This window comes from Phacochoerus africanus, chromosome 2 (assembly GCF_016906955.1).
Source record: "Phacochoerus africanus isolate WHEZ1 chromosome 2, ROS_Pafr_v1, whole genome shotgun sequence".
In the NCBI taxonomy this organism is placed as follows: Eukaryota; Metazoa; Chordata; class Mammalia; order Artiodactyla; family Suidae; genus Phacochoerus; species Phacochoerus africanus.
Genome location: NC_062545.1, coordinates 174,627,027 through 174,652,799, shown reverse-complemented (window position 1 = coordinate 174,652,799; position 25,773 = coordinate 174,627,027).

The following is a 25,773-nucleotide window of genomic DNA, read 5'->3' as shown; positions in this document are numbered from 1 at the left end:
TGTAAATATATATACATATATGTGACTCAATAATCACTTGGCTGTACAGTAGAAATTAACACATTGTAAATCAACTACACTTGAATAAAATTGTTTAAAAGGGGTAAGTATATGTGTTGTTTTTTTTTTCCTTCTGGCTGTCTTGCAGCACATGGAGTTCCCAGGCCAGGGTTCAGATCCAAGCCACAGTTGTGACCTGTGCCGCAGCTGTGGCAACACTGGATCCTTAACCCACTGTGCTGGGCCGGGGATCGAACCTGCATCCTAGTGCTGCAGAGTCGCCAACAATTTTATTTCACAACAGCAGAAACTCCAAGTATATGGATCTTTATAATAGTTTTTTACCTTATCACTTTCAAAATTCTTTACAGAAGGCAGTATAATTTCTTCATTGTGATTTTTTTTTTGTAGTGATTAGAGGATATATTCATGTTTGGAGGAAATATAGTTAAAAACGAAATCTGACAACCCTGAAAACACCCTGAAAGTAAGAGATAAAGACATTTTGTTACTAAATAACCATTAAAATTGAATGTGATGCCCAGTGCAGGCAATCTGCTAAATGATTGCAAAGACAGAAAGCCTTGCTCTGCTAGAGTCCTCCTGCATACTCCTTTATAGAGCCAAACAGGCACCACTCATTGCATGTTCAAATACAAAGCTAGTCCTCGAATAAGACCTTCACAGCACCATTTCTCACACAATCCACTCCAAATTCACTTGATAATTGAGGTGATTCTGTGTTCATTGGCTTTAACCAAAGGGAAAAAAAAAATGACTAAAAAAAAAAAAAAACTCTTTATGATAAGAAGTAGTTTTGCAACTTGGAGTAAGGAGGCTGCAAAATTTTTGATCTTACCTTCCCACAGAGAATAGGAGATAGGGGAGATGGGAGTACTAGTAGCCTTGAATGATTTCAAAAATGGTTCCCAGACCCTTGAGAAAGACATTTCTGAGTCCTAGAGCTGGCCAGAGACTTATTTAGCTTCTAAATAGATTTGCATATCTTTCTCAAGAGTAGCAAAGATCTCGGAAGTTTTCTAAAGTAAATGCTCTAAGAAAGGAGAAGGAGGACCTTTTCCCTTATTCTAAACAAAGGGAATTAAGCCTCTTAATTTGTATTTGCCCTACAGAAGCAAGTGCATTCCTAGAGCTGAGAGAGAAATAACCAATTATATAGTACAGTCATAATTTTTGGATAAAGGGGCTGTGAACCAGAGGATAAAAGTGATTTTCGCTGCAAGGATAGGCCACAATTCCCATTCCAGTGTAATATTCATTCACCTTGATTGCCTCTAGAAACAGGTTTCTCAACCACATGAAGAAGTGTTACCCCTAGAGTGAACTGTTCCCTCCCTGTTTCAGCATTTTTCTTCCTACTTTAAGCCTCTGCTTTATACATGAGCTCTCCAGTCTCCAAAGTTCACACATAATGCTCACAGTAAGAGTACTCAATTGGATAGACGAACAAAGGCCAGGTCTGTTCCTCCATGGGTTATATGCTGTGGCAGTAAAATCCCACATACTGCTAAATTTATAGGTGAACTTAAGGATGTGGGAAAGTAACAGAAATGGAAAGGCATACAAAGTTTTTTGAATGCATATAGATCTTCATATTTATTCCCACAAATTAATTAAAAATGACTCAATTTCATCCTACCCAAAGTAGAACAACTGCTCTCTACCGTGATGCCACCATGCCAATAACTTTGAGTTGTCATCCTGAGAGAAATTTTAGTCTTACTATAGTTGTAGAAATAAATGTAGTTAATCTGAGCAACAATTATACACAATTTATATGTCCTTACCATTTGGTAAATAAGAGGTAGAAGAAGCTATATATTTAGGGGATTACCTCTGAATTTTAAAAGCCCTATTTCATCTTGGCTATATTTGCTCAAAAGCCATAATTTTCTTTTGCTTTAAGGAGTTCCAGTGAACTTCATAACTATCTGCCCAGTCACTCAGCTCTTTAATGTATAATGCCAACAAAGCCACTAATGTGGAACAAATTTACCTTAATTTCTCAAGTGTATATATGTCATATAAGCTATCTGTCAAAAGAGTGATGGCTCAGACCAGGGATGTATAAACTCATTGATTTTATTTAAGGTGAAAAACTGGTTCTTTTGCCAAATAGCCATAAAAGTGAGAGCCAAAAGCAGTCCTGGATGTCACACCTAGTAAGTTAAAAATATACTAATCCTTATAACGATGGAATTTAAAACCTATTATAGAAGAGGTTGGCATGACTGCTGAAAAGGTCCAGGAGCCAAGGAATATAGGCAGTCTCTAGAAGCTAGCAAAGACAAGGGAATGGCTTTTCCCCAGAGCCTCCACCAGGAATGTAACCCTGCTGATACCTTGATTTCACCACCATGAGATCCATGTCAGACCTCCGACCTCCAGACCTCTAAGAGAATTTGTCGTTTTAAGTCCATCCATCCATGGCCATTTATTACAGAAGCAATAAGGAACCAAGGTAGTAACTCATTCCATATGTGCCCATTAAAATTACCAAGCTGGTTGCCACCATGGACAGATTGTTCTCAATTCTACCCAGAATTCTAGAAACCAAGGTATAGAATAGGTATGGGAATATTCTCCACCCCAGAGGGATTGATAGGTGTTACAGTATGTATCTATCAACTTGTACAAGTCTTTGGTTGAGAGTGACTCATGGGTCAAGGGACAGGATCATCAAAACCCCTCTGTGGCCTGACTTGTAGTATATATATTAGGTTCTCAGGGTCAGAAAAAGCCCTGAGGCAAAGCCAGGCAAGGGCTGACATTTGGAAGTTGGCCAGTGCATATGAAAATAATATAGGCATGTTCAGCCTTTAAATCCACTCATATACTATATTAACTTTATCCTGTCATTGATTATTCAAGGTAGTGGCTAACCACAATTTCTCAAAAAAAAAAAAAAGAAGAAGAAGAGAAAAGAAAAAAGACTTGGGGTGGTTTATGTGACAAGCTACCCTCTGAGTGCTACAGGAATACCAAGGTCACAAATGATATCTTCTGTCTCTTATCCATTCTAGATTTTATTACCCTTAATCAGAACTTTTGTTACTCAAGATTGCTTTTCTTGTACTAGGGGTAACTCAGGCCTACTTTTCTGAAGAATTTGAACTTCTGTTCCCAATTAAACATGCCCATTGCCTGCATATGACTGTTTCAATTCTCCATTTATAGTTGTCACCATGCATGAAAGTACCCAAAGTTACCCCAGTGAACCCCAAATTCCAGATAAACTCATTCCTGATTCCATTAAGTGTTAAAAATTTTATCTCCTCCATGAAAATGTGGGTTATTTATCTAAGGCAGTATAACAATTCTTTTGTTTATCTACTGCCATATTGTGTTTAAAATGATTGGGCAAAAGATGTAATTATAATTAGTGAGCTCCTTGCTGTGCTACCTAACTGAGCCAACACTTCAGCTCCAGTAACCAGAACTCTGATTCAGGGATGGGAGTCACAACCTCAAGTGAGAGGCTGATTGTGATTTCCAATATAGTCTGTTCTCTGTGACAAGGGAAAAAAAATCCTTTAAACATGGTCATCAAGGTCTTATGGCCTTTACACCAGGCCCTAAGTTTAAGTTTTCAATTCCTTCCATCCATGCTTCAGTGATCTTTAATAAACAAATTTTTCAGTCCTTACATTCCCATGGCCCTCATACCCCTCAAGGGCTAGACATACTCAATAAGTTAGTGCACCTCATTTACAAGTATCCGCACGTATGAGCATTTTACTTCTGGTAGCACATCATGCCAGGGCTTATCACACTCTGGTGTCCTTACAGCCTTCTGGCTAGGGTGAAAAGTGATATAGTTCCAGAACTCCAACCTGAGAATCTGCTTCCTATATCCAGCTTCAATAATAATTATCTTTGTTTGAGTGCTCTGTGACAAATATCCAAATGCAGGTAGTTTATTTGGGAAGTGATTCCTGGAAACACCCTGGTGTACAAACTAGTAAATGAGATAGGGAAGTGAGTGGAAGGCAACTAGTAAAGAATGTATTAACATACAAGTTATCTCTATGGGCATGGAGCTCAGACCAATGGAGAAATATGTAGAACACCTGTGTAAGGTTATCCCACTGAGGGGCAATTGCTTGAAATCTGATCTATTGCTTGTCTCTGCATTCTGAGCTAAACTGGGGCAGCCAGCAAGCTCTAGAGTTGAGAGAAAATCCTCAGGCAAATTAAAGTTTGTGCTCCAAGTTAGAAGTTAGACCAATGCAATGTGCACAGAAATGGTTAAATATAAGGGAAGGATGATGACTGGATCTGCTATAGCCAATAGTGTTGCTTCCTAAAACCTACCAGTATAACTACTTCCTTCCCATGGGTAAAAAAATAATTGATGTATAATCCTCTCTGTTTATGAATACAGATAAATTTTTGGTTTTAATTTTCTTGAAATCCCAGATTTCACACAAAATGCCCTGGGTCCATTTAGAATTAGAGACCATTATTCCCAGAACATTTCTGTATTGGAACTTCAGGGTAGCTCTGTGAGTGTAGAAATGTTAATCAGTCTAACCCTATGTATACCTGCTGAACTAGGAATAGCACAATCCCTGTGTTTACCTTGGAATTTCAGTTAATCTGACATCTGAATTTATTCAGTTTCTTTGCTTCCTTTACCAACAGCTGCAGTGATCTTCCCTTAAATAATTTCCTTCTATCTACTTTCTCAAGGCATTGATGGCTAAAGAGTTTATACCGGCCAGGACCAACTTTGGATATTGTGTCAAACACCTAACTAGCTGCTCCTTAGGAGATCTAGAATTTACTTTTTTTTTTAACTTTGTTTAACATTTGCTATAGTAGAAACAGACTTCCTGCAGTGCTATTCACCAAAGTGGCTACTGATTCTAGTCCCTTCTCAAAAGCACTAAAAGACACATTGACTTGTTGTCAAAACCCTTCCTTTTCAAATATTTTCCTAACTTTCTGAAACCTCAAAGAAAATATCAATAACCTTCAGAAACGCAGGGATGACCTTTGCAGGACTTAAATATTTCTTTATTTTTTATGAAAGCTTCTCAACCAGTTTCGTGAGATTTTTTTTTGAAAAGGGATATTGTCCTTTCAGTTTGTTCTTTGGCACATATGGAAACTATTTTTTCTGTATTTATATTTTGGGTCTACTTCTTTATACATGAAAAAGAGACTAGAAAACATCTAGCTTTTTAAAATTTGGAGATAAAAATATTAACTTTAATCTGTGCCAACTCAAATCAAATTTGGGGTTGGGACAGTTTTTCTTCTTGAAACCTTTCTTTTTAATGTACTGAAAATTTTAAATACAGTAATATCTACATGATGATGTAAGATTTGTAGCACTTACATAGGAATACATGATAATTTTTCCATTTCAGCTAACATTTAGCCAAATTAATCTCTCAATAAATAACACCTAACATCTGTTAAACGTAGTTATTTTTGAAATACAAATATTAAAACATAATTACTAATACAATATATGGTAATCTGAATAATGTCCCCCACATATATCAAAACCCTACCTACTTCCTGGTACTTCTGAATGTTACTTTACATGGCAAACTTGGACTTTGCAGGTATGATTAAATTTAGGCTCTGGAAATGGTAAGAATATTCTGTAACTTCTAAGTAGGTCCTAAATGTAATCACAAATGCCCTTACAAGAGAGAGGCAGAGGGAGATTTGACTACTGAAGAGGAAAAGAAATGTGATTTCCAGAAGCTAAAAAACGCAAGGAAACAGACTTTCCTGTAACCCACCAGAGGGAACAAGCCCTGTCAATACCTTGCTTTTAGCACTGTAAGACACACTGAGGACTTCTGGCCTCCAGAACTGTAAGATAATAATTATGTGCTGCTTAAAGCCAGCAAGTTTGGTAATTTGTTGCAACAACCATTAGAAACCAACATAGAATGTAGGGAAGTCATTTTAGGGGGAAAAAATTCCCACCATTTTGTTGCAAAAATTTTCTTGCAAAAGTAAGAGATGAAATTCTGAGAATATTTGAGTAAATATGACTAGAATTCTGAAGAAAACTTCAGTTATAAAAAGCCTTCATATCTAACCTGTTCCCCTAATGTCTCTTTGTTAAATAATGTTCTAAGCAGTAAGCAGTGCTGGTTTTAGGCAAAATGATAAAAACTGATTGCATGTATCTTCTACAGCTTTTTTCAGTACTGTTCCCTAAAAAGGCAATGTCTCATTTCATTCTTTACTATTCTGTTCAGAAAGAATATGATAAATTTATTCTCATGAATATGCAAGTTAGTGATCTCTGGCATTTAATAGGTCATAACCTTACTCTGAAATAGTGGAGTGTTTTTTGTTTGTTTGTTTCTCTGTTTATTTTACTGAAGAGGCCAATGTCTCTGATTAGAGATTTGTTAAAATCCTCGGAGTTCCCGTCATGGCGCAGTGGGTAAAGAATCCGACTAGGAACCATGAGGTTGCGGTTTTGATCCCTGCCCTTGCTCAGTGGGTTAAGGATCCGGCGTTGCCGTGAGCTGTGGTATAGGTCGCAGACATGGCTTGGATCTGGTGTTGCTGTGGCTCTGGCATAGGCCGGTGGCTACAGCTCTGATTCAACCCCTAGCCTGGGAACCTCCATATGCCACTGGAGCAGCCCAAGAAATGGCAAAAAGACAAAAAAATAAAAAATAAAATAAAAAATAAAATGAAATCCTTGACATCACATTTAAGGGGAAACTGCAAGATCTACATCAATTCAAGACCACCTAGGGCCAAATGAAGTCAGATTAGCTCATAGTCCTCTGGGTGATCAAGTACAAGAAATGTATTGCAGCAAACAGGAAAGTAACTGTTAGATCTTTGTTCTTAGATTTCTAAGTTACAGAGCTCTGACCTATTTATACCCTTCTCCTAAATGTTGATCCCAAGGGAGTGAATTCTAGAAGTGTTTTGGTGTCATAACAGGCAAAGATGACAGTTTCAATGAAAGACAAAGATGTGAGCAGCGGCTTCCTGGGGCTAAGCTTTAGACAACACCTTCCCAGCCAATGAGGTCCAAGAGCATGCTAGGTGAAAAACACATGTGTACAGTGGACTAAGCCTGATGTTTAACTTCTTTACTAATTCGCAGTGGGTGGCATTGAAAGATTGTAAGAAAAACCGAGAATTTAGTAGGAGAAGATCAAGAAGGGGAAAGTAGATGACAAAATAAATTCCAAGTATGCTCTGTATTGTGTGCCCTTTTGTTGTTAAGGAAGAGCCCGTTAATAGGCCTAGCAGCTTATTTCATGAGGCTAATAATAGATTGGTTAAAAAAAAAAAAGAATTATGCAAAATTAATACTTGATGTGCCATTTATAATTAACTTGAACCTGAGGAAATGAGGCTTATCTCACATTTTCTAAGTTCTATAAAGTCTTATTTTACTTTAGATAGATGGGTAGGGGAATAAGAATTAGGAATCTATATATGCCAATTACAGATACTCAAGGTTGAGAACAGTAACTTGCTATAAATGCATGGATCTGAGTGTAGAGATTCAGGAGTTTTCTGGAGAAGGTGTTGTATGGAAAGGTGTGTTTTCACTTGGAAGGGTGGAAACTAGAAAATTTCAGAAAATGGAGACCGGTTGGAGATTTTGAAGTCAGGAATTCACATAGTTCTCAAGTCACCTAATTCCTAGACCTCATTTCTCATTGCAGTCTGGTTTGTTATAGTCTTTCCCTTGGTTCACAGAAACTAACTTTCATTACTTTTCTTCCATTGTACCTCTCCCTTGGTCATATCTAGAAAATGAAGCATGGAGTTCTAGGCAAAGAATAACACTGAGGCAACGCCTTAGTTCTCAAATTTTAGTGAAATGAAAGACCTACTTAGTCACTTTTTAACCTATGCTAGCTAGTGGTCCAACACCTGAATGAGATGTTTATTCTCCTACAGAATCCACTGGGGAATTATGAGTTTAAACTAGATGCAGCATTGATAGGAATGTATTAGTGCAATGCTGCATATTCCTGGAATTGATACTATAATTTGTCGTTGTTCCCTCGTCATAGATGGGATATTAGATTTTTCAGAGAAAAAAACTTTAAAGCTCTAAACATAAAGCAAGTCAAATTATGACAAGACAAATCAGGATGAAGGATAGGAATTAAATTGAAATTGACTAAAGAAGTACAAAAGTTCTTATAATTCAAACAATTGGAAGAGCAGTCCCAGACAGAACATTTTCCAAATTTCTACAGAAATTTGTATGAAGCTATAAAGGAAAAGTTTTTGAAGGACACAAACCAAAACCATTTACTTCTAACCAGTAACTGTAACAGAGTTTATGAAAATGACTGGTGTTAACACTATTTCACCCTAAAAAGGTAAAAATACATTCAGGTTTCCCACTCCTATTCCCCAACCACTTCAATACTACTAGGCTTTGTGATGGACAGTCAACAAGAAAATTAGCAGTTGTACCTACATTATGAATTTAGTTTTTTGTTAGGTTATAGGCATACAGTCTTCACCCACTCCTCCTTAACTTCTACCACAAGTCCCACCTCCAGATGTTCCTCAATCTTCAGAGGCAAAAAAAGTTGGTGGAAAAATGGGTAGAAAAATGCTAACAGCGTAGGTTTATTGCATTCTGGGTTGGGGGGGAATCATTGCGTATGAATGTAGAAAAAATCTTTACACCAGTCCTTGCTGAAGATAGATTTCATTAATAGGATTGAAAATTTAAACTGGAGCTGTATATATCATTTTGCACATCAAATATACATGTGTAGCCAGCACCCAGATTCAAGACAGCAACACACACACACACACACACACATACACACACACACACACACACCCTACTGGCAAACACTGTTTGGGTGTGATCTCTCCATATTAAAGTAAACAAACAAAGCATTCTATGAAACAAATACTATGTAGCTCACGGTGGGGGGGGGGGGAATCAGCCCATAGCTCAATTCAGGTTTCTGGATTTTAGTAAATTCTTCAAACAGAGTGCTGTTGGGAAGGCACGGAAATTTTGAACTAAAATGGGTGACAGTTCAGATTCTACCTGGGGTGCTGCTATACTGTCACAGAATGTGGAATGGAACTGGAGGGGAGAGGGAATGCAATAGAGAGAGAAATACCTTGACTAAAGCTTCCTGGGACCACTTCCTCTGAGCTTTTGTATCCAGCTGAGGCATTTAGCTTCTCAAGATATTTTGACAATATTTAAATTTTTTTTCAGAGAGCTTAAAAATGGGTCAGAGTAGGATATTCTTTTCTATTTAGTTTATCCCAAGGCCACACTGTACATTCAAGTTACACAACACTTTGTTTTTCATTTCCAATTACGAAGTACAACAAACTCACAAGACAAGGAAATACAATGAGCACAGGATTTTCTTACAACAACCAGATACACATCACCCCCCAACCCCAGCCACATATGCTCTTGTCTATCTACCTGCCTTCTGTCTAATATGAAATGCTTCAATTTACTAACATTTTATAAAAACATAGTATGTCCAATCCTTGACTCTCCTGTCAATCATTTCATCTATTCAACATGCCAAAAACCTTAATTTGTATTTCCAAACCAGACTACTCTACTAACATTTCAACTCATATATCCCAATGTCTGCTTCACGTTTATACTTGGATGCCTAATAAACATCTCAAAGCTAATGTGCTTGTGGCATGAAGTCTCCACATCAGTCCCCAGTGAATCACACTCCCATCATTCATTGACTTTGGAGACCCCTGCCACAGAGAGTGTGGGTGGGGTCATGTGATATGCTTAATCCAATAAATGCAGAAGTAGTAGGTGGTGCTAGTTCAAATCCTAAGCCTTATGAAGGAAGGCCTGGCAGGTTCTGCTTGTGCTTTTGAAGCCTTAAACCATCATTAAAGTTGCCCAGCTAATTATGCTAAAGAGACTCAATAGAGAGACCACATGAAAATACAATATCAAGAGAGAGAAGCCCACTTGATTTCAGTGTCCCAGACTTCCAGCCTCCATACCAAAATACTGGGGTAAAGCTATATTGGACCTATCGCCCCACTTATCATCTGCCTGCCTCCATAGGAGAGACCCCCAACATGACAGTCCAAAAACCAGGTAGCTGATCAGGCATTCCTTAGAATTATAAAAAACAATCAAATGATTGAATCCAGTATGAGGAAGGGTGTTATTCATGTAGCAATTGATAATCTTATCTGGATGTCTCAAGTACCTCTTCCTTTGGATGCTTAAGAGATATTTTAACGTGACATGCTCAGGACTGACTTTTCCCCTTAAACTTACTCTACACCCAGGCTTTCTCATCTAAGTTCATGACAATTTTTTTTCTGTTGCCTTTCATTTCTCACACTATAATCTGAATTTCCTTCTGTCTCTACTTTCAAAATGTATCCAAATTCCAACCCCTTTTTGCTATATTCAGCTAACACCCTGTCCTAAACCATCATCTTTATGCTGAATTACTATTACAGCTTTCTAATGAATTTCCTTGCTTTTACCCTTGGCCACTATGATATATTCACAATACACAGCAGTCAGGGTATTCTTTTAGTAAATAAGCCATAATGTCACCCTTCTCCCAAAAATCTCATTTCAGAAACCAAAATTTACAATGGCTGAAGCTCATGTAACCTACCCCCACCTCCAACCTTTCTGATTCTATTTCTTATTTTTCCCATGTTTGCTCTTCTCTACTCCTGTTAAACCACCTGATGTTCTTCGAACTTGTCTGACACATTTGCAACCAAGGGCTTTTTTATCAGCCCCTTTCTGTGCCTGGAATGTTCTTTCTCTATATACCTACAACACTAATTCTTAACATCCAAGTAGTGTTCAAATGCCTCCTTTATAAGACCCACACTGAACACTACTATAATGGTGCATTTTTCCCCTAACATTAGAAATTGCCCTCATGCTAATTTTCACCTTCATTTCTCCATGGTACTTATCCAATATGCTGAAAATTTTACTACAGTGGGGATTTTTCCATCTCCCTTGAGAGAACATAAAATACCTAAGGGCAAGAATCTGTCTATTGGCTTAATGATATATCCGTAATACATTCTATGGCACATAGTAGGCAATCGATAAATATTTGAATTAAAATATGAATCAGTGCCAAAATCTATGAAATTAGGCTATTTGCACACATGTTGCCCCATCCAAATTTCTTCTTCATCTACTGAATTATAGCCAGAGAAATATTATTCAGGCAGCTAGATGATTAATTTCAATCTATGAATGACATTTTGGAATGCGAAGGAAAAAAAGACTATATATGAACTGTTTTCAGTCTGTTGTGAGATTTTTTTCTAAACTCAGTGTTTTAGCAGTTTTGTAAAAGTAAAAAGTGTTACTCAGTGGGAAGAGTATAGAATTTTTTCATTCAATAAAAATACATCTTTATGTAACACAGTTTCATGTTCTTTTAATATTTTTGCAAAATTACATGTTTCCTACTAGATCTGACAGTCCATGAAGACAATGTAAATATACACATTTTATTTCTCCTGTTAATGCACTAATTTCCCCAGAAATGTAAGATATAAATATCCCTGAAATGAAAAAATGAATAATAGTTATATGCAGGGGACTACACTATTCATTCTGGAATGAACAGCACCAAGGAGATATAATAATTAAATGGAAAAGTTGAAGTGCAAAATTCATTTTAAAAATAATGTATGGAAAACAAATAGCACAAGGTTAAATTCATCTAATTTTAATATTAGAAATTGAAGACATGTGTCTGTATTTTAAAGGCCAGAGACAAGTGTAAAATGTTTTTTGTCATGTTTCTGCCAATAAAAATGTGCATAAGAAAAGTAGCCAGATCATAAGAAAACAGCCCAATGTATTACAATGTGAAAATATCTATTAAGCACCACCAGGTAAATTTATAGAATATTACCAGAACCCTAGAAGGTTCCACTGTTTTACCTTCTTTGAAATTTGTATACATGGAATCACAGTGTGTTTCAAATTGTGAATGTTTTAATTTTTTTTAATTGTTATTTCCCCAATACAATTTTTTTTCTATTTACAGCATACTGACACAGTTACACATACATGCATACATTATTTTTTCTCCCATTATCATGCTCCATCATAAGTGACTAGACATAGTTCTCAGTACTGCACAGCAGGATCTCATTGCTAAGCCATTATAAATGCAATAGTTTGCATCTATTAACCCCAAGCTCCCAAACCATCCCACTCCCTCCCCCCCCCCTTGGCAACCACAAGTCTATTCTCCAAGTCCATGATTTTCTTTTCTGTGGAAAGGTTCATTTGTGCTGATATAAGTGGTATCATATGGTATTTGTCTTTCTCTTTCTGACGTACTTCACTCAGGATGAGAGTCTCTAGTTCCACCCATGTTGCTGCAAATGGCATTATGTTGTTCTTTTTTATGGCTGAGTAGTTTTCCATTGTGTATATATACCAACTGACAAAGCCTTAATCTCTAAAATATACAAGGAACTTATACAACTCAACAGCAAAAAAGCCAATCGCCCAATGGAAAAATGGGCAAAAGACCTCAATGGACATTTCTCCAAGGAAGATATACAGATGGCCAAAAGCACATGAGAAGATGCTCAACATCCCTGATTATTGGAGAAATGCAAATCAAAACTATGAGATACCACTTCACACCAGTCAGAATGGCCATCCTTAATAAGTCCACAAATAACAAATGCTGGATGGGGTGTGGAGAAAACAGAACTTTCCTTCACTGTTGGTGGGAATGTAAGCTGGTACAGACACTATGGAGAACAGTATGGAGGTACCTTAGAAAACTACACAGAACTACGATATGACCCAGCAATCCCACCCTCGGGCATATATCCGGCCAAATTTTCCTTAAAAAAGACACATGCACCCTCATGCTCATTGCAGCACTATTCACAATAGCCAAGACATGGAAACAACATAAATATCCATTGTCAGATGATTGGATTAGGAGGATGCGAGTAACTTCTTTGGCTCAATATTACCCATGTGAAATATATTCATGCAGTTGAGATAGCTATAGTTTATTTGCATTGCTGAATAGTGTTTTGTATGAATAAATGGTAATTTATCCACTTAATAGTTGATAAACATTTGCATTTGTTGTAAATTTAAGTATAAATAATACTGTTATGAACATTCTTAGGTACATCTGCTGCCCATGTACATAAATACCTATTGAGTATTGCAGTGCTTGATGTGGTCTACTGCCCACATACCCTATTCCCAAGAATGAGGTGCTCATTCTGTCTCTTGCCAGAGAACTGATAATAGACAGTTATCTAGAGAGTTCATCTTGAAAACTTGCCATTCATTGACATGAACTGCCTCCTCTGAGGTCAGATCCACTTTTATTCAGCAGCCCACATCCAATGATTTGATCATATGTGATCATAAATTCCTGGCAATAAAGCTCAAATTCTGGACAAATCTGAATGGCCAGTGTATATCCAGAGCTCTACACAGAGTGAAGCGAATGGTTTTGTTGCAAATATATTAGTTTGTTTCTTCATTTGCCTATACCTCTTAATTTTGCTTCCTCAAATGTGTTGATACTAAGCAACCCTGAATAGACTTCCTGCACATAAGTGTCCATTATCAGAGTGAGCTTCCAAGGGTAATCAGTGTCCAAATGGTTTTATCCATTTATAATCCCCCCAGAAGTGTATAATCCTGTCTCTATCTCACTACCAACACTTGATATGGTTCTTTTAAACGTATTTGTTAATGTTAATCGGAGTTGGGGTTTTTTGGGGGTTTTTTTTGTCTTTTTTTGCCAATTCTTGAGCTGCTCCCTTGGCATATGGAGGTTCCCAGGCTAGGGGTCAAATTGGAGTTGTAGCTGCTGACCTCCACCATAGCCACAGCAACACCAGATCTGAGGCGCATCTCCGAGCAACACCACAGCCCACGGCAACGCTGGATTCTTTACCCACTGAGCAAGGCCAGGGATTGAACCTGCAACCTCATGGTTCCTAGTCTGATTCGTTAACCACTGAGCCACAACAGGTATTTTTGAATTTGGTGAATCAACAAATGATAAAAGCTGTTCATTTAGCAAACCTCACTTACTGCACATGCATTCAGAACTTGATCATTTTTGGTCAGTGGCTGGATGGTTTTTAAGGTGTGTACATTAGGTCAATTTTTCAAATCAGGTTATTGAAATCTATATTCTTACCAAGTTTATCATCTGCATGCTTAGCAGCCACTAAGAAATATTTGCTAAAGTTCTTTATCATTCTATAAAATCGATATATTTTGAGACCATGTAATTAGGTGAATAAAAACAATTATTATTACCTGCCTTCTGCGATATTTTTCCTTTCTTTAAAACCTACTTTGTGTGCTCTTAGTACAGTGATAGCAACATTCTTTTGGATCACTCTAATTAGTTTCCTTTCATATTTATATATTGATATTTCCTGAATTTTCATATTTCATCTATGTCTCCCAATAAAATACCCATAGTTTTGTGTATATGCATTCTTGTATACTTGCATCTGTGTTTTACCTATTCTGGTAGTCTATCTTAATTGGAATGTTCAGTATTTTACTTTTAATATAGTTACATGTTCATTATGTTTTAAATCTATCTTATTATTGTTTTTATTTGTCCCTCTTGGCCTGCTTTTCTGGTTTTCTCCTTTCTTGTGTTATTTTTGGATTGAATAGTTCTCTTAAGGGGAAAATGCACGTCTTTTGATATTAACATTATTTACAATTTCTTCAGTCATTTCTCTAGATTCTGCAATTTCTAGCCTTAATATATAAAGTCTAATATAATCAGTGTTTTACTTTCAAGCAAGTGAAAGTCACTTAGAATAAGTCTACGTATACCTCTCCTGACCTATATACTAGAGTTGTCTTTTAATACTATATATTTTATAAAATTATCATATTTTTGTTATTTTATTCATATACTATTTTAACATTTTCCAATACATTGGTATTTTTTATTCTTTTATGTACTTCTGAGCTTCCATCATGGATCTCTCTTTACAGCTAAGAACATTCCTCACTATTTCTTTTAGTGAGGATTGGCTGGGGTTGACAGTTGTTTCAATGGTCCAAAAATAAACTTAAAATAGAAAATTTTCTTAAAAGTTTGTAAAGTCAAGATAACTTTTACAGGAAAAAAAATGTAATACCTCAAAGTTACACATTTTGATTTATTTTAATCTACTAGATACTTCCCTCTATCGAACACCCAGGTTAAAAAGCAAAACATTGCCAAAAACCCAGAAGCCTTACAGCACACTTTTTTCCAGTTGCTACTCTCCTTAAGAGTGATGAGTGTAGTAACTTCTCATACTATTTTTATGAAGTTCATAGGTAAACTAATATATGGTATCCTAAAATATGAGACAACTGGCTTTTTTGCCTTTAAACTATCTTTGTAAAATTCACTCATATTTTATATGTAGTTATGGATCATTATTCATCATTGCTATATGGTAGTTCATTGCACGATCATAGTTCTATTTATTTATTCTATTCCCAATGCACATTGAATAGTTTTCAGTTTGCACAATGTATTCATTTTATGGAGCTACCACAACTATAGGCTGAGGGGCTTAAACAACAGAAATTTGTTTTTCCACAGTTGGAGAGGCTAGAAATCTAAGATCAAAGTTCTAGCAGATTTGGTATCTCCTGTGGCCTCTCTCCTTGGGTTCTGGACTGCCATCTTCTGGACCTGATATCCCACAGCATTTTCTCTGTGCACACTCCCCTATGTCTCTTCATTTTTTGTTTACAAGAACACTAGTCATTTCACATTATGTCACTCCATTGATGGCCACATTTAACCTTAATTACCTTTGTAAACATCCTAGTTCCAATTACAGTCATGTCATGGGTGAGAAGTTCAACATGGGAATTTGAAGGAACACAATTCAGTCCATAGCAATAGGTGCAGTACAAACTGCATTGTGATAAATATTCTGTTGCCTATTTTGGTGATCACATACTCTTATTTATGTTTTGTATATTGCTAAAAAAAGGAATTTCTAGATTATATGATATCTGAATGTTCAGCTTTAATTGATCTTCCCAGATAGGGCTTCAAAATATCTGTGACAATATTCTCTCCCACCAGAAACACATGAGAGTTCTAGCTGCAAAACATTCTTAATCTACATCCTTGCTATATAGTCCCTCCTATTCAGATTGCAATTAAATATGTTTCAGGCATTTCTACTATATTCCTGTAGTAAACAGACTTCTAGGATGACCCTGTGATTCTTAGTTGCTTTTATCTCCACCTTTGTGGAATTACTTTCTCTTTATTCGGAGTGAAAATTGACTTCCTTCTAACCAACAGAATATGGCTGAGATGATGAAATAGTCATTCCTGTGACTATGTAACATTATAAAACACATCACCTTTAGTGGACTAGAGCAAGAGATGCTTCTGTGGCCTTGAAACATTAAACAGGCATATTGTGAGGAAATTACCCACTGGGAGAGGGCCATGTGGTAAGGAATTGGCAGAAGATTTCTAGAACCTGAAAGCAGTCCCTAGCCAACATTCAGCAAGAAATACAACTTTAGTTCTATAGCCAAGAGGAACTGGATTTTGCCAATGACCACATGAGCTTGGAAGAGGACCCAAGCTTTACAGAAAAAAACTCAGCTTGACTAATGCCTTGAGTGCACCCTTGTGAAACCCTGAGCAGAGGACCGAATGAAGTGATGTTCACGCTCCTGATCCTCAGTGACTGCAGGATAATAAATGCCTGTGGTTTAAAGCTATCTTTGTGGTAATTTACTATACCAGGTAACTAACAGAATTCCATACATTTCTTATATTTTTAACTACTTTTTATCCATTTTAATCTAGATTTGCTTTATTCTGGTCTTTCTTTTAATGCACCAGGTTCTTCTTCATAATGGCCCATATCTTTCAACGAAATTTGAGTTCTTGGAATTTATTTTTATTCATGTGGTTTCTTTACAGATATATTAATGGGTTATATAATTCTAAGTTGCCAATTATTTTCTTTCAGTATTTTTATTAGCCTATTCTATTCTGAATTCCACTGCTTAAAGCATCAATCCAGTCATTTCTGTAGCTTCAGAATACATAATTTTGTTTTACTTGCTTTTAAGATTTACTCTTTGCTTTTACTTTTTGGTTTTCCTAAGTATTATGTGACATTATTTGTTTCTTTTTTTTAATTTATTCTGAGAATCTGTGGCATTTATTATTTGTTTGACTTGATATCTGATAGTTTAATTTTTTTTTTTTGCCATATTCTTTCTCTTCTTCTAGGGCTCCACGTACATACATGTCAAACTTATACTGTATCCTCAAGGTCTTTTGCAAAATGTTCTGTATGTTTCATCCTTTATCTTTGGATACTTTCTTCCTATGTGTCTTAGGCTGTACTTGCTTTTCATCTACGGTTAATTTTCAATTAATTTGTTCATTAGATTATAAATTTAAATTACTATAGCTTTCAGTTCTAGAATTTCCATTTGGTTCTTTTCAATAGTTTTTAGTTATTGACTTAAAATTCTCAATTTTTTCTTTTATTTCCTTAGTTATCATAAGCATTTTAGGAGCATATTCTAAGTCCACATCTGAATTTCCAGGTTTTTCCTTACTGTCTATAATTTCTCCAGATTTTCCAACTGAAATTCATGTTTTTGTGTATGCCTTATTTATATCAAGTACCAGCCATTGTATTTTTTAAAAATATAGAAATAATTTGATATTTTAGATAAAGTTACCTTCATGTATTTGGTCCAAATGCTAGAGTAGAGGTTAACAATGACAGCACACAATAAACCTTGTGGTTAACTGAGGCTGCTCTTCCTTGGAGGGCTTTGAAGTCCAAATACTATTCCCAATAATTGAATCCTCAAAAATACTCAGTTTTGCAATTTCTCAGCCATGATTTTGGAATTGAAAAAAACCCTGAACTGACAATAGCACTGTCAGAGTTCATTCCTTTTTTCCTCTCACCTTGTCTCCATATGTTTTCACTTATGTAGTAGTTCTCCAAAATCTTTTAGAAAAAAAAAATTAAGTATCTTCCTCCAACTTTCCTAGCTGTAGTTATTTTGGGCTGGGAGAGTTGGTTAAAACCACACAGCCTACCATTGTCAGGATTAGAATCTTCTATTGACTCTTAGAAAAAGATGTATGTTCCAGGATATGTAAAATAATTTAATTGGTCTTGGTAAACAGCTAGCTAAGCCATAAAAGAAGTCAGAAGTTTTGGGAAATACTTCCAAGTCTTGATAAGGAAAATCAAAGTAGGAAATTCCAAAATGCTGAAGCAAGAAAATGCTATTACAAAATATAGTTATATAAAGGGAAAACATTCTTATAGAATATAGTCCATTTATTTGCTTCTGTATGGTCTTACAGATTTAGTCTAGGCTACTTTACAAACATTTCAAAAAAAAAAAAAGCTCTTAAGTATACCTGAATAATTCTTTCCACATCAAAACCACATTTATGAGTAATTAGAATGCTTTATGTGGAATCTTACACACGTAATTGTAACTAGCATCAAACTCTATGTGGAAAACACCCCAAAGTCTGATTTTTTACTCTTAACCTTGTACACATATCAAAACTACATGAGACAAATAGAAAGAGAAGCAAATAAAGTATTGATTATTTTAGGGCTCAAAGGATTCTAAAGTGGATAGCTCGACATTTGATTGAATAATTCCCTAGGGCATTACAAAAAAAAAAATACGTCAAGTAGCTACAGGATTTAGCTGTGTCTTTTTCTTTGATAAGTGGCCTGTTCTTTTGTAATAGTAGCACTTTGAACTATTTCAGAGCAATTTAATAGCTATTATCTCTTTTTTTATCCTCAAGGTAGAAGAACAAGTATTATTACCCAGAGAGGCTAGGTAAACTGAAACGATCACAGAGCAAATTAGTACAGAGCAGAAATTAGAAAAAAATTCTTCATGTTTTGTGTTCTTCCATTATATCATATTCTCCCCTTGTAATGTTAGATGATGCATGCAGCATTATATACATACAATACTTAGAAAACTACCTTAACTTCTCTTTACACACAAACTTTACTATTAAAAACACTTCACTGCTTGTACAAAAAAAAAAAAAAACTTGAGATGCAGTCAATTAAAACTGCAGTAAGTGTTGTTCTCAGCACAAACAGCTGTTCAAACAGAATACCAAAGGGACAGGCAATATTACATAGACACACTCTAGAGTAACACAAATGGAAAATGAGGGAGGCAAAATAGGGAGCAACTGAAGCATATCAGAAAAGCAAGATAATTTCAGGCACCAATGGGAAGGCTGGAAAGTCCAAGTATCAAGTCTATAATATACAAACCTTCTCCAAAGAAGGCAACTTTGGGCCATTTAGTTTCTTGCCATAATCCCCTTTTTTTATTGGTATGTTAGCATTAATCAGTGCATCATTCTCCTGAACAGTTCAAAGGCATTAGAATGGGTTTCATTAATGGCTCCCTTTCATTGATGGGTTTCATTAATGGCTCCCTTCATTCATTCAACAATGAAAGTCATTTTTCTAGGCATGTGGGATATATAAACTCAAACTGTCCAATATTCCAGCTCTTTTTCTTAGTAAGTCACCAACTGCACATCAGTTTTTATGTTATTAAGATGATGTCATAAAGTCAATATTTGCATTAACCATGCAATTGCTAAAAATTTGCTATTTTCCCCTTATATCAAAGAAATCCCACATTCAATAATATTTCTTCCTAACTTACATTATTCAGAAGATCCTGTACTAAGAATTTATTCAGTTAATTGAAAATAGCTTTGTTTTGACTACAATATTAAAATAGCTTCCTTGGTATATAATTCTAACTTTACATTTTTCTCCTTTCTAGTTAAGTGGTGAATATTGACTTTTGTCTCTATCACTGCTATGGAGAAATCAATTGATAGTCTAATTTTCACTCATTATATGAACTTCATTATTTCTTTTTGACTGTTTTTAAAATCTTTTTACCTTTCATATTCTGTAGTTTGACTAGCTATAATAATCTGCCATTGAGGTAATTTTCTAACTATATTTTTAATCTAATTTCCATTTTATATTAACTCATTTTATTAAATTATGAAGTATGCGTGCAAATGAATTCTATAGTATTATATAATAAAGAAATACAATCTTTTGTGCATGATTGTGCAGCTGGTTATTTCTTTGGATTCCCAAGCATGGTGGATGATTTTCTCTTATGTTTTTGTTTATCTGTTTTATTGTGATCCCTATCTTCCTTAAATAGTATCTGTGAGGTTCTTTAAAGCCCAAATATGAGATAACTCCACTGAGGTTAGCTTCCATTTGCAAATTTAAGATTTCAAATTTTATCACTGCAAGATAAATTTGGAGCCGGGCATTGTTTTGGACACAGCAAAAATGTAAATTCCAGAGAGGAACATCTAGTTCAAAATGTCAATGTAGAAAAAAATCCTAAATTCATCTCCTCCCATGAACACTCTATATCTACAGTTCATATGGAAAAAATATCCTCTTAAAGTAACCTAAAGTCTAGACGATTGGTGAATATACATCATGCAAAAAAGGATAACACATCAAAGCTGGTTGGAGAAGCTGGGACTCAATCTCACCATAAACCTCACTCCTAGCACAAGGACCCACAACTAGGAGGGAACTCACAGTCTGAGCTCCTCACTGGGAAACTGAGTTTTAAACCCAACATTGGAAATTCTGACTTTTAAAACATACACTTGAGAGATGAGCTCCTAAAACATTTACTTTGAAAACCAATGAGGCCCCTATGCAAGATCCTTAAGACTGTAGTTGTCCAAAAAAATCACTCTTAAAAGTTTGTACACACAACTCACCTACCCCAGTACCCAACTCAGAGGCAAATGGTTGTGCCTAGACTTAAACTAAAGAAGGATGAACTGCCTATGTTAAAGTGTCAGCCTGAGGGGCAGGCAATTAAGTTAACATACACATCTATGAGCCTGCTGGAATACACTCAAGGGATAGAGACTGGCAGCTCCACTATCTGTACTCTCCCTTTGTTGTACTCCAAAACACAAGTATCTCCTGGAATGGACTTTTACACATGTCTAGTGCCCCAATTTTTGCTGCTTCTGCCTAGATGACACTTCTTAAATCCTGGCTGGAGGCCAGGAAGTTTGTGTTCCTGGTCCCTTGGGATTATAATAATGGATGCCACCCAGAAAGAAGCTCATACCCCTGTCTGGCACCCTGATGTTTGCTTCTACTGTCAGGGAACACTTCTGGATCACCAGGCTTTGGTGGCCACCAGGGCTTATGCTTTTATTTTTACAGGACTATATGTATTTCCAAACTTTACAAAGCTGATGTCTGGCTTCCAGTTATTGTAAAGAGCTATCTTGAATCCAGGTGCTGAGACCCTCTCTTTTGGGACAATGATTGGTCTTGACATAACCTCAAAAACAAGGATCTATTAAAAATATAATAGGCTTCCTGGATAACTGAAGAGGTTTGAGAGAAAACAAAGAGCTGAGTAAAGATTGAACAGAAGGTCCACTTCCTATATGAGGTCATTTCATCAAGGGTAGGAAAGGTTATGGTTTCATCTACAGTATAGAAACCAACACAGAAAGTCAAACTAAATAAAGAATTAGAAGAACATGTTCCAAATTAATCAAGATAAAACCTCAAGGGTAAAAAAGGTGTAGTGAAATAAATGTAAGTAATTTAGCTGATAAGGAGTACAAAATAATGGTCAAAAAGGTGGTCACCAAACTGTGAAGGAAAATGGATGAACACAGTGAGAACTTAATAAAAAGACAGAAAACCTATGAAAGTGCTAAAGAGAAGTCACAGAGGTACATAATACAATAACTGAACTAAAAATATTCTAGAGGGCTTCAACAGCAGACTAGATGATATAGAAGAAAGGATCAGTCAACTCAAAGACAGCAGTACATCTCAGTCAATTAGAACAGAAAAGAAAAAAAAAGGTTAAGGTAGCCTAAGGGACTTATATAGAAGGGAGAGAAGGGAGGGATGGAAATCTTAGCTGAAAAAATGATAGCTAAAGTTTTCCCTTACCTAGGCAAGCAGACAGACATTCAAATAAGAATTCAAAGAGATCCACATCAAGACACATTAGAATTAAAACGTCAAAAGTTCAAGGAAAGAATATTAAAAATCAATAAGAGAAGAACAGCTTATTACATACAAGGGAAATCATTTAAGATTAAGAGCAGATTTTTCAGAAAAATCTTTTCAGTTCGAAAGCAGTGGCATGATATGTTCAAAGAAAACAACTTCCACAAATACCTCAGGTGGCAATTATATCACTCAGAAGTGGAGAAATAAAGTTTTCCATACAAATAAAACTAAAAGAGTTCATCACCACTAAACCAATCTTATAAAAATGTTAAAGGGATTCTATAAGCTGAAAAGAAAAGGCACTAATTAGTAACATGTACACATATAAAAGAATAAGCCCACTGGTAAAGATAAATATATAGTAAACGTAGTATATTAATAATTTATAAAGCTAGTATAAAGGTAAAAAGACAAACGTAGTAAAAATAATACTACAATGTAACTATGATAATTAGTTGAGTGATACATAAGATTAAACAACATAAAATGTAACATCAAAAACAAATGTGAGGAAGGAGAGTAATGAGGTCAGTCTTTACAATTTCAAATATAAGGTGTAATAAATTTAAAATAGACTGTTATAGCTATAATTTATTATAGATGGCTCACAGTTTAACCGCAAAGTAAAAAACATGTATAAATATACAAAGAGGGAAAAGAAAATAGGCGTACCACAGAAGAAAGTCATCAAATCACTAAGGAAGAAAACAAGGAAAGAAGAAACAGGGATTACAACAACATCCAGAAAAAATTAACAAAGAGTAATTAACACACACTTAGTACCACTCACTTTAAACATGAATTAAATTCTCCAATTTGAAGACAGAGTGGCTGAATGGATTAAAATTTATATATATATATATATATATATATATATATATATATATATATATATATAACTGTATCCTGCCTGTAAGAGACTCACATCTGTTTTAAAGACACATACAGACTGAAAGGGAGAAGATGGAAGAACTATTCCATGCAAATGGAAATCACAAGAAAGTTGGGATCATCATTCTTATATCAGATAAAACAGACATAAAGCCAGACTGTAGTAAGAGACAATGAGGGACATTATATAATGGTAAAGGGTCAATCCAGTAAGAAATGACATTTGTAAATATTTATGCACCCCAACACAGGATAATGTAAATATAAGGCAAATATGAACAGACCTAAAAGGAGAAATAGACAGCAATACAACAGTATCAGGGGACTTTAATATCCCACTTACATCTATGGATAGATCATCCAGACCCAAGTTCAGTAGGAAATATTTGATTTAACTGACATGTAGGAACAAATGGCTTTAACAGATATCTACAGAACATTCCAACCAAAAGCAGCAGAAAAAAATTCTTCAAGCCCATATGGAATATTTTTCAAGATAGATCATAGATTAGGGCACGAAATAGGCCACAAAAATAAATATTAATTTAAGAGGACTGAAATAATATCAAGCATCTTTTCTGATCACAGCAATATGAAACTAGAAATTACAGGAAAAAACTGGAAAATTTACAAACATCTGGAGATTAAACAGTGTGCTGCTAAGCGATCAGACAAAAAAGTAGATCACAGAAGAAACCAAAAAGAAATAAAAAATACCTCAAGACAAATAAAAATGGAAATGTAACATATTAAAATTTGTGGGATGGAGCAGAAGTAATTCTGAGAGGGAAGTTAATAGCAATAAATGCCTACCTCAAGAATCAAGAAAAGTCTCACTAACCTAGCTTCACATTACAAGGAACTGGAAGAATAAATGAATAGCAAAGTAGTAGAAGAAAGAAAGTAACAGATACCAAAGCAGAAATAAACGTGAGAGAGACTAAAAAATAGAAAGGATCAACAATACTTTGAAAAGATGAACAGAAGTGTCAAACCCTTAACTAGACTCACCTAGAAAAAGAGATAGACAAGGCTCAAAATTAGAAGGGAAAAGTGGTGTTGGAATTGATCCCACAGAACTATAAAAGATAAGAGACTATTATGAACAGTGATATACCAAAAATTGGACAACTTACATGAAATGGGAAGACTCCTGGAAACATATAACCTATCAAAACTAAAATAAATCTGACCAGACCATGTTTTTAGTAAGGAAATTGAATCAGTAATCAAAAATCTCCCAACACATGCAAGTCCAAGATCAAGATGGCTTCACTGATAATTTCTTGCTAAGATTTATAAAAGAATTAACACCAATTCCTCTCAAACTGTTTCAAAAAATACAAAAGGGTAGAAGGACGTTTCCAAATTCATTTAGAGAGTCCAGCATTACCCTGATACCAAAACCAGACAAGGGTGTCACAAGAAAAGTTTCAGCCCAATATTCCTGAGGAAAATAGATGGAAAAATCCTTAAAATATTAGCGTATTGAATTCGACAATACATTCAAAGGATTATACACTATGCTCAAGTGGGATTTCTTTCAGGAATATAAAAATGATTCAAAATCTGTAGATTAATGTTATAGTCCATTAACATAATGAAAAATAAAAATCATATGATCATCAATAAATTAAGAAAAAGGTTTCAACAAAAATCAATATTCTCTTATGATAAAAAAACCTCAATAAAGTGGGTGTACAGTGGATGTACTTTAATCTATAAAGGATCATAGGGCATTCCCACAGCTAACATCATACTCAGTAATGAAGAGCTGAAAGCTAAGACATCTTTGTCTAACATGCTACTTTTTTCAACAAAGTTTTGGAATTCCTAGTCAGAGCAATCAGAAAAGAGAAAAAAAGCATCCATATTGGAAAGGAAGAAGCAAAACTTTCACTGTTTCCAGATGACATTATACATAGAAAACTAAAGATTCTATCAAAAAAACTATTATAATCAACAAATTCACTAAATATGCATGATACAAAAACAAATACTCAGAAATCTATTGTTTCTATACAGTAATAATAAACTGTCAAACAGAAATTGAGATAATAAGCCTTTTACAAGTTATTTTGCATCAAACAGAAAATACCTTGGATTAAATTTAATCAAGCTGGAGAAAGATCTGTATGTTGAAAACTGCAGGACATTAATGAAAAAAGTTAAAGAAACAAATGGGAAAATTCTGTCTTCATCAATTTTAAGAAATAATTTTGTTAAAGCATTCACACTACCCAAAGGAATCTACAGATTCAATGCAGTGTCTATTAAAATTTAAGTATTTGAACAAATCTGAAATTTATATACAATCATAAAAGACCCCAGGTTACCAAAGCAATCTCGAAAAAGAGTAATAGCGCTGAAGGTATCATGTTCCTTGATTTTACATTATATTACAAAGCCTCAGTAATTACAACATTAGGGTATTGGCATAAAAGCAAACACATAGATAAAGGGAACGGAATGGAAAGCCCAGAAATAAACCTGCTATTATATGGTCTATTCATTTTTAAAGAAAGGAGCCAAAAATATAAAATGGGTTAAAGAATCTCCTCAAAATAAATGGTGTTGGGATAACTGCATAGCCTTATGCAAAATAATGGAACTCAGCTACTATCTTACACCTTGTACAAAAACTCATTCAATATGGTTTAAATACTTGAATGTAAGCCTTGAAACCATAAAATTCATAGGAGAAAACATAGTAAGCTCTTTCAGTTGAGTTGTGATAATTTTTTTTTCATT